The following is an 11,655-nucleotide window of genomic DNA, read 5'->3' as shown; positions in this document are numbered from 1 at the left end:
CTGCTATTCAAGGCTGGTGTAACACTACACCTTACTTCATGGCTATTTGGTCCAGTATAAGTAATTCCCAACTGTAACCATCACTGCAATTTCATTGCTTTCATCATACTCGTATTTTCTTTCTTTCTTTATTTATTTATTTGTATATATCTACTCTTATCTATATATTTTAAAGTTAAAATTGGCAATTAATAACACTAATTATATATTTTTATGTACTTGATATATATATATATATATATATATATATATATATATATATATATATATATATATATATATATGGGATTCTAACAATCGTACACATCTATGTGAGTTAAAGGACAAGTACATTAAAAATCCACTCTTTCATTTCACGAAACAAGCTTCAAGTTTCGTGCATGTAGGTCTAATTAAACTGGCTGCGTGCAATTCTGCACAGTGGTGGCCAGCAAACATACAATACGATGGCGGAAGTATGCGACAGCTATGTACGGACTGCAGTTATAGCATCCTCTTGAATCCCAGGAGGGGATTTGGCACTTCATGCCCTGCTGCTATGGATGTACCCTCGACGTACAGGGGTGGAGAAGGGCAGGTCGGTGTTACTCCTCCTCCCGCTGTTAGTGTGAGGGTATAAAACTGTGATCATTGGGCATAGCGCATTCAGTTCTCCAGCGACCTCTACTAGAGGCAAGACATTGAGTGAGTGTCCAGGAGTTAATATGTTGTGTGTCTGTGCTCTGTTCATGGGATACGATATGTAACGTAATACTATTATATTTTTTGTGTTCATAATCTCATGCGTTGAAAGAAGTGGCTCTTATTGACCGACTGTGGCATTTGGTAAAGTCGGCAAGGCTTTTTTTAAAGGAATTGGTGGTATTATGATTCGAATAGGCACTGAATAACAAAAAGGAAAGTAGCAGACGAAGATAACAGCGTTATTATATCGTTCGTAGTACGGTGTTAAGAAAAAGGAAAAACTTGAATATGTGACTTCCGTTATTCATGAAAAGTTAATCTCTATTTTTAAATAATTGTTTTCCAAATGTTAGTAAACAGGCAAATTTATGGAATTATTGCATTTTATGGAAATTGTGAAGTTTGTGCAATGATCGGTTGCACAGGGATGTGTTCGTGAATCTCTCTCTCTCTCTCTCTCTCTCTCTCTCTCTCTCTCTCTCTCTCTCTCTCTCTCTCTCTCTCTCTTATATATATATATATATATATATATATATATATATATATATATATATATATATATATATATATATATATATTCTAATTGTAGACATAAAATGTGTAGTCCTAAGGCCTACTGTACAGTTTGTTATTGGTCTACAAATTCACAAAATCATTGTTTCTTTCCCACTAGTAGGTTGATCAAGGTACCAGCCACCCGTTGAGATACTACCTCTAGAGAGGTATGGGGTCCTTTGACTGGCCAGACAGTACTAAATTCCCTGGTTACGGTCCACTTTCTCTTTGCCTACACATATACCGAATAGTCTGGCCTATTCTTTACAGATTCTCCTCTGTCCTCATACATCTGATAACACTGAGAATACCAGACAATTCTTCTTTCACTCAAGGGGTTAACTATTGCAGTGCAATTGTGCAGTGGCTACTTTCCTCTTGGTAAGGGTAGAAGAGACTTTAGCTATGGTAAGCAGCTCTTCTAGGAGAAGGACGCTCCAAATTCAAACCATTGTTCTCTAGTCTTTGGTAGTGCCATAACCTCTGTATCATGGTCTTCCACTGTCTTGGGTTGGAATTCTCTTGCTTGGGGGTACACTCGGGCACACTGTCTACCTAGTTTCTTTTCCTCTTGTTTTGTTAAAGGTTTTATAGTTTATATGGGAAATATTTATTTTGGCGTTGTTACCGTTCTTAAAATATTTTATTTTTCCGTTTTTTCCTTTCCTCACTGGGCTATTTTCCCTGTTGGGGCCCCTGGGCTTATAGCATCCTGCTTTTCCAACTAGGGTTGTAGCTTAGCAAGTAATAATAATAATAATGATAATAATAATATTAATTACTGACCCCTTTCCTTTCAGATTCTTCAATAACAACAACAACAACAACAACAATAATAATAATAATAATAATAATAATAATAATAAAATAATAATAATGTATTGTGCCAAGCTTTCATCAATTATATTTGCATGCGTTCAGTAAAGCTTGACCTTTTTTCAATTTTGAAATTCATAAAGTCTCTTATGTGGTTACAATGCCTCACTTTTATCGCTCTTTCTTTGGTTTGTTTTGGTTGTATTGCATCTTTGTAAGTCTCTAGTCTCATTATGTATGTGGTCGTTAGGAGAGCTTGTTTAATGATATGTCCTTCTATTTTTAATCTTATTCGCTACAAAATAGCAATCTGTTGCACCACGTTATGCAACATTTTATATATATATATATATATATATGTGTGTGTGTGTGTGTATATATATATATATATATATATATATATATATATATATAGATATATATATATACACTGTATATATATGTATATATATATATATATATATATATATATACATATTATATATATATATATATATATATATATATATATATATATATATATATATATATATATAGTATAACCTGATGTAATAATGTGACCTTTTAACAAATCTTGAGATACTTGAACATATTGGCATGTCGGAGGTTCAGCCGATATTCATTTGGAATTCAACGAAGTCCGGTCGTTTTGTGCCAAAGGGTTCAGCATTCTTTCACTATTTTAATTCAAACGTATTGTCATTCTATTACTAGGAGTTATTCCTGACAATCGATTACATCAAATCTGGTGATATAAAATATGTTATTCATTCTCGTAATACAGTACTTTGCAATTAATGAAAAAAAAAATCAATTATGTACAACATACCCAATAAGAAAAAGATAAAAAAAACCAAGTGCTTGCGTGCAGTTTATTTTTTGCACCATCATCATTTCGGAAGGACATTTGGGGTCCTTGAGCTCCTTCGTTCCACCCTCGCTGTATTTGTTAGCAGGATTCACACTTTATTTCTTGAACGGTCGCCCTTGTGAGCCTGTGATTATATGTGAGCGCATGTGCGGTGTGCTTCTTGTTATTACTTTTACATTAAGTGCACACTTTTAACCGACGAATTTTCTCGCTGCGCTTAATTTACAAAACTACGGTTATTTTACCGCAATTTACGAAAGTAAGTAAAACATGGTATTTGACAGATCGAGCCAAAAACAGCTACCCTATATAAATGAGCTAATAATGCTGTAAAGAAGAAGAAGAAGAAGAAGAAGAAGAAGAAGATCCTAGTTGTCAACTTAAAGGAAGCAAAACAAATGGTCTGCTAATGATTTTGAATCCATAACTAATTTGGGTGGCCAAGGTAGAAGCATTTGAGTCACGCTGACTGAATAGTGATACTAAATAGTGCCATGTCATCTCATTCTCATCTGGCAACGCTCTTCTGTTGCTGTTTTATCATTATGTTCATTCGAACGTAATTGCTGATTCTAATGCAAGGTGATGATGGCCTTTACCTAGTGCCTTGAACGAGGAACATGAAAAGTAAACACTGTCCTTCTGCAGGCTCTTTTATCTGGGGTAGTGTTCGTTTTTCTTTATTTGTTTATTCGTTTTCTAATTACTTTTTTATTTGTTGGCCTGTCTATTTCCTCACGCTCTATATTCAAGATTGTTACAGAACAATAACCAACCATATTCAAATGCACTGTTGAAACAAGATGAATATGGAAGATAGCTTATACTTTCATTACATAAATGCAGTAATAGTCCGTCTGTAATTTTAGAAAAAAAATCCTTTAAATGTTTAAAAGAAAGATAACGTCATTTAGGCTATGCATTTTGGTAATAGTTTATTCAATAAATGGTGAAAATTTTTTGCCACCTTAAACTTAGCAGCTCCCCTGAGCTTCATATAGGCCTATATAACGGACGGTCTATTGACAGCCTAATCATTACTTTTACAAGTTATAACTTACCAGAAAAGCAGGAAACCTTGAATTCTTGCTTTCCAAGTGTATCAATTTAAAGTATTTTTTGGAATGGAGCAAATCATAGTATCTAAGCATCTGGCAATGATTCAGTATGAATAATTGGTACATATTACGAAAAGGCATTAACCCTGGCTCTCTCGAATGTGTTTGAATAATCTTTTCTGATCAGTATGTAGAAATCTTTCCACATTTCTTGAGGGTACACTCGGCCACACTATTCGATCTAATTTCTCTTCTTGTTAAAGTCTTTATAGTTTAAATGGGAAATATTTATTTTAATGTTGTTACTGTTCTTAAAATATTTTATTTTTCCTTGTTTCCTTTCTTCACTGGACTATTTCCCCTGTTAGGGCCTCTGGGCTTATAGCATCCTGCTTTTCCAACTAGGGTTGTGGCTTAGCAAGTAATATATATATATATATATATATATGTATATATATATGTATGTATACTGTATATATATATATATATATATATATATATATATATATATATATATATATATATATAAAAAACTATATTTCCCTCTCCTGTTTATTGACTGTATTGTTAATGATGAAATTTGTTGTCTTTCAATATCCCATATTTCATGTAAACCTTCGGCTACACTTGTTTGTTTTCTCGGAATAGCAAAAGGAATGATGACAACCATGTTTGCGGTAACAGACGATTTGAAGTCAATCATTCACGTAAATACTCACGTGATTATATCGAAATGTTATTGTCAATCTCAATATATCATTGATTAAACCTGTAACACGGTCTCTTGCGTGTCATTGATAAGCGATAATATTCTGTATCCCAGCATTGTGTTCGTCAAAAGAGGTACAGTTCGACACGGGAATTCCTGGCACACCACGCTCTGAGGAAGTGCACCCTGTCACACCCTAGCTGCGCGGCGAGTAACCAAACAGATGAGTTTAGGGAGAGATGGCATAAGTAGTTAGCTAGGTAAGAATTAATAGAGTACTCTATTAATCCTGATCCGGGCTACACACGGGAACTCTCCGCTCAGTAATGGTGTGGCCGCGCACTTCCTCAGAGCAAGGTGTGCCAGGAACCTCTGTGTCCAACTGTACTTACTATTTGAAAATAACATATGTCAAATATACACTACATCCCACGTTTATTCATATTCTGATATTTTTCGTAGGTTTCCATGAATAAGTCTTCTCCTCTGTACCACACTGAGAATTTTGTTTTACTTTGAGAAAGGCGTCAGAGGAAGAAATTGGTGTGCGTGTTGAGTATTCGGAAAGTTTGGCTTAATAGTAAGTCACCTGGCGTATGGTCCCTCATTAGTAATGATTATGCTTTCTAAGACAAACAACATTTCGGTATTTCGTACCTAATTGCAGTAAAAAGTGCGTGTCAAGTAACTCTAATTAGTATGATGAAACATTTATTATACGTAACAACTATGCTGTTTACAGGAGAGGAGTTTATATATATATATATATATATATATATATATATATATATATATATATATATATATATATATATATATATATATATATGGTAGTAGGTTGGCCAGGGCACCAGCCACCCGTTGAGATACTACCGCTAGAAAGTTATGGGGTCATTTGACTGGCGAGAGAGTAGTACATTGGATCCTTCTCTCTGGTTACGGTTCATTTTCCTTTTTGTCTACACACACAGACACACCGAATAGTCTGGCCTATTCTTTACATATTCTCCTCTGTCCTCATACACCTGACAACACTGAGATTACCAAACAATTTCTTCTTACTGCACGGTAATTGTTCAGTGGCCACTTTTCTCTATATAACGGTAGAAAAGACTCTTTATCTAAGGTAAGCAGCTCTTCTAGGAGAAAGACACTCTAAAATCAAACCGTTGTTCTCTAATCTTGGGTCGCGCCATAACCTTTGTACCATGGTCTTCCACTGTCTTGGGTTATAGTTCTCTTGCTTGAGGGTACAATCGGGCAGACTATTCCATCTAATTTCTCTTCCTCTTGTTTTGTTAAAGGTTTTATAGTTTATATAGGAGATATTTATTTGAATCTTGTTGCTCTTCTTAAGATATTTTATTTTGCCCTGTTTCCTTTCCTCACTGAGCTATTTTTCTTGTTGGAGCCCCTGGGCTTGTAGCATCCTGCTTTTTCCAACTAGGGGTGTAGCTTAGCAAGTAATATATATATATATATATATATATATATATATATATATATATATATATATATATATATATATATATATATATATATATATATATATAACAACCGTTGAATCTGGTTACACCCGTGGTTTTTTTTTCATCGTAATAAAGCACTCTTAATCTTTTAAGTAAATTCAGAATGTACAAACGAAAACTTATAATAAACGTATATATATATATATATATATATATATATGTGTGTGTGTGTGTGTGTATATATATTATATATATATATGTGTGCATGTGTGTGTGTGTGTGTTAATGTGTGATATAAATAGTCGGCTACGGTAGGATGCAACTTGAATGGGAGAGCAAGTATCGTCGTCACGAAAGACTTGGTAAAGACAGTAAGGCTATCCTCTCGAACACCCTCCCCCATCTTAAGGCGTGTTGTATGAATATATATATATATATATATATATATATATATATATATATATATATATATATATATATATATATATATATATATATATATATATATTATATGTGTGTGTGTGTGGAGATACTGAGAATAAAATGATCACAGCGACCCTCCAAGAGGTTTTATCAACTTTCATGATCCTTATCACATAGTTGTAAGAAGAACGTTCAATTGATATTTTAGAGACAATTCCAAACTCATTAGCGTAAATCGTATTTTCACCACAAGTTAATTATGAATTTACTGCCGTAGATTTTGTAACATATTTTTCTCTTTGCCTTGTAAATCATGGTTTCGTTTCTTGTGGTTAAAATGGAATGATACTAAAATGGGAAGATACCGTTTTATAAACTTTTTCAAGTGTCCTTAAATGGAGGAAATTATCGTAATAACATCAACTAGTGATCTGACGAAAATGCATATTCATCACTCCATATAGTTACCCGGACTCTCGTTCTATGTCTACAGCACAGTTGAGATACTTAGACCGTAGAGGCGTAGACAGTAGGTATGTAAATAGACCTATGGTCTATGTATAAAGTAGCTGAACCGTGCCTAGACCGTCCCGGACTAACATTCGTCGCACGTTTTGTGTATGAGCTCATAATTCCTGGAGGAGATAAGCATGAAAGGAAATTACCACCCGGCTTAATCTTTGCTCTCGGAGTTAAGCTAAGAAAATTCTATTTACATTCCCTAATGGATTTTAACAATCATATTAATAATTCAGGAAGGACTTATACGATGCAAAAAGTAGCTCTAATATTTCTACTCTTCATCGTGACATCCATTTAACATTACAAACTTACTGAGATATTACAAATAATAAAAGGAATATTCATTAAGATAATATCATATCAAGTCATAGGTAGGGGACTTTAGAGACTGGGAAAACTTTTAGCTTTCAAGTCTGCCCAAAAAGTCTCGAATGTGCCACATGAAATAAATGAATGAATACTGATTTAAAAAAGTAGAAACAATCGGGATTGGGTACATTGTGAGTATGAAAAACAAGTATTGTTAGAATTTAACCTTCTTAGTTTCCATGTAGTTGAAGGTTTTTCATAATCTTTAAAAATAATATTATTTGTTCAATAAAGACTGATTCGATGGAAATGTTTGACTTTGAAAGGAAAAGATATATATGATCACGGTTGAGCGTATAATGAAGAACTGAAATGTATCTAATGGGATCGAATACAAAAAAGCGAAATATTTCGAAAGAAAAGGTTCATAATACCATTAATTTTTTTCCTTTTCTTCTTTTTCCTAAAATGCATAGAGATGCTGTTTTTGTAGGCATTCGCATGAAAGATAGCTTTTACTTGACAGCGTCTAGTAACGGAACCTGATAGGCCTACTGTAAATGATATGACACTAGGTCAGCTACAGTAGATCTCTCACATGATCATTTAGGGCAAATTTTACAAAATTATTACTGCTTGCAGCAGTGTCCAATCCTCTTTTTTTTTCGCTGAAAATTAGGACAATGCTATGACCGGCTCGGTCATAGCATTGTCCTAATTTTCGTAACATCCTAAAGTATCAGAAATGAGTGAAAAAAAAGGAGAGAGAGAGAGAGAGAGAGAGATTTTCACGCGAATAATTATTTGGGATTTTTATCCCCGGTATGACATTATTAATTACTGTACCTAACAGAAGAGCAAACTATCGGCTAGAAGTCTTGCCCACGATATAACCAGTGTTCAGTTTGGCAGCTGAAGCTTCCATCTCAAGTCGTTTTGCCCTAGACCTTGGGCCCACTACCCACGTCACAAGGGCACCGTTAACTTTTCACAGTTGTCGGTCGTTCCAGTTGTTGACCTTTTTTTTTTCCTCCGGTATTTTCTGCTCCCTTGTCTATTTTCTTTAAATAGATGCCTTATATTGATCATCAAGTTTCTTGAAAGCAAAAGCGTTCCCAAAATCTGTTTCATGTGACTTATTCCTCGTTTTTTTTTCTTTTAAACTTACACTTTCAATTTACCTTTTTTTCCTTATTTTTTTTTTTATCTATGTTGGTGGAGTACTTATAGAAATAAGTGTACAGTATAAGTAGTAAAAGGAGACAAAAAGTAATGATAATAGATTTTACAAATTAATCAACTATAGAAAATGGTGTTTGGTTTATTTTTATTAGTTGCATAATGAGTACTGGTAAATGAGATTGAGGGGAAAATAACGGAAAAACGTGTAAATATTCATATTGGTAACTTAATACAGAGCAACTTAAAAGTGGAACAACTGTTCTTCAAATTTTCATGTCATATTTTAAGTTCGTTAGCGCATCCAGATGATCGTTGGGCATGCTTGTTGTAGAAAATATTGATTCGCATTTATAGAACTTAAGAAAAAGGACAACCTTCCGTAGGTAGTAGGTTGGCCGAGGCACCAACCACCTGTTTGGATACTACCGCTATTATTATTATTATTATTATTATTATTATTATTATTACTTGCCAAGTTGCTTTTCCAACCCTACTTGGAAAAGCAGGATGCTATGAGTTCAGGGGCCCCAACAGGGAAAATAACCCAGTGTGGAAAGGAAACGAGGAAAAATGAAATATTTTAAGAACGGTAACATTAAACTAAATATTTCCTATATGAACTATAAAACTTTAATAAAACAAGATGAAGCGAAATTAGATGGAATATTGTGCCCGAGTGTACCCTTAAGCAAGATATTTCTAACCCAAGGCAGTGGAAGACCATGGTACAGACGCTATGGCACTACCCAAGACTAGAGGATAATGGTTTAATTTTGGAATGTCCTTCTCCTAGAAGAGCTGCTTACCATAGATAAAGCGTCTCTTCTACCCTTACCAAGAGGAAAGTAGCCACTGAACAATTAGAGTGCAGTAGTTAACCCCTTGCGTGAAGAAGAATTGTTTGGTAATCTCAGTGCTGTCAGGTGTATGAGGACAGAGGAGAATCTGTAAAGAATAGGCCAGACTATCCGCTGCATGTGTAGGCAAAGGGAAAGTGACCGGTTGCCAGAGAGAAGGATCCAATATAGTACTGACTGGCCAGTCAAAGGACCCCATAAGTCTCCAGCGGTAGTATCTCAACCAGATAGTACTATATTAGGCCCTCTTTGGTTGCGGCTGTTTTTCCATTGCCTACACATACAACAAATAGACTGGCCAATTCTTTACACATTCACCTCATTCCTCATACACCTGACATTATGATAACATAATAATTCTTCACTGAAGGGGTTAATAACTGCCCTTTAATTGTTCAGTGGCTATTTTCCACCTGGTAAAGGTCGAAGAGACTCTTTAGCTATGGTAGACAGTTCATGTAGGCGAAGGACATTCCATAATCAAACCATTGTTTTCTAGTTTTGGGAGTGCCATAGCATCTGTACCATGGTCTTCCACTGTATTGGGTTAAAGTTCTCTTACTTTTGGGTACACTCAAGCACACTATTCGGTTTCTTTATTTCCTTTCCTCACTGGGCTATTTTCTCTGTTGAAGCCCTTGGGCTTACATCATCTTGGTTTCCCAACTAGAGTTGTAGCTTAGCTAGTAATAATAATAAATAGCTGTCATAGTGTGTATGCGGCATCAGTAAATAACATCGTTTTAAAGATAATTGTCTTATATTTCAATAATCTAACACTCGATATAAGCAAGATCAGCTCACATTAGGGTAGTTATTGAAGAAATGGGAACGATTTGTTCCCAAAATTTGTAGCCAACAAAATGAAACCGTTCTTTGTAAACTACTTCAAAACTTCCTCAAGTCTTGGATGATACTCACCATTTTTGTTTTCTATGTATCCTGAAATTCTTCATAGTAAAAATGGTCAATCATGTCTGCAGCCTCAGTGGATTTTTTTTTTTTTTTTCATTTGGAAAATCGATTGTCTTTGTCCAGGATAAACAGGTTTGATGCTTTTATTGGAAAGTATACGTGTTCTTAGTGTTTTGTAAAGAAAAAGAATAATGATCTAGTTTGGGTTTTCAAGTTAATTTTCTCTCAAATTTGAGGAGTACCGCCGTAGACCGTCCCAGAATTTTGGAACATGATAATCATCTCCCTTCCTTGTGCAAATACCTCTCCCTCATCAGTTTCGTAACCATTAAAAGGTGTACGGTCCTGATAGTGATCTAAATCATGACGAAATGTCCCCTTCAAAAACCAAGCTGCACCAAGTTTCGTAAATCACTATTTATATTTTTAAGTGCCAGATCTTCTTAGTGAGTAACGAAGGGGAAGCTCAAAAAGTTGGGAAATTCGTTCTTCATGATAGATTAAGTAATCCCGTCCTTTCTTGTTATTCATAATAAGAGCTGCATCAGTGGACACATGCGAACTTACTGCAGTTGGAAAATGACAAAGGGGATGTTTAACAATTTTTTTTTCCTTATTGTATGACATTGCAGGGGTAATGAGAGCAACACTTTCACAGTGTTATTCTCCTCTCGGATATCGCACCTAGTTTTACAATAGTTCCTTGTCCAGTTTTCAATGCTTTCATTCTATGCACCGTAGAGATGAAACAGGATGTGGTGGTGAGACCTTCAGATAATTACAATCAAATACATTAGCAGAATTCATGAATTTTCCAGCAATGTTTTGACGGGAGCTTAAATCTTTTTTTATATCTGTATTTTTGGCTTTCTTAGATAGGAAATGTTCATGCATAATTTCCGATGAAGTGATGAAAATCTCTGAGTCTATGGAATGTTTATTTTTCGTGAGCACTAGTATGCAATCTCAAATTAAACCTGTGTTAACATTCAAGGTTTCAAATCTCTTGTGGACTATTCTCTGCTGCTACACAGTAAAATTTATTTCAGTTCAGAATCGAGTGGAAGGATTTGATCATAGGTAGCAGGAGTAGTCTATCCTAATTCTTAGGTAATTTTTTCCGCTTATCAAATATAGATGATCTACATCGGTGAACACAAATGAAAACTCATCCATCAATTTTTCTAGAATTGGTTTTTGTTTTGTTTTCTTATCTCTCTCATTTTGTCATTTTACCTTACATATCTTTGAAATAGGTCACCTGATTTGTCATAGATCTTCCTTT

General features: G+C 34.6%; 1 protein-coding gene across 1 annotated transcript in view; it reads left to right on the top strand.

Moving 5' to 3' along the window:
- Positions 1-529: 529 nt before the first annotated feature.
- LOC137639850 (uncharacterized) overlaps positions 530-11,655 on the top strand; it is a 21,034-nt gene continuing 9,908 nt past the window's right edge. The window contains exon 1 of the mRNA XM_068372107.1: positions 530-684. The gene's annotated coding sequence lies outside the window, so the exon portion shown is untranslated. The remainder of the gene's footprint in view (positions 685-11,655) is intronic.

This window comes from Palaemon carinicauda, chromosome 4 (assembly GCF_036898095.1).
Source record: "Palaemon carinicauda isolate YSFRI2023 chromosome 4, ASM3689809v2, whole genome shotgun sequence".
Lineage (NCBI taxonomy): Eukaryota > Metazoa > Arthropoda > Malacostraca > Decapoda > Palaemonidae > Palaemon > Palaemon carinicauda.
Note: the sequence above shows the minus strand (reverse complement) of the source record. Positions and strands in the feature narration are given on the sequence as shown.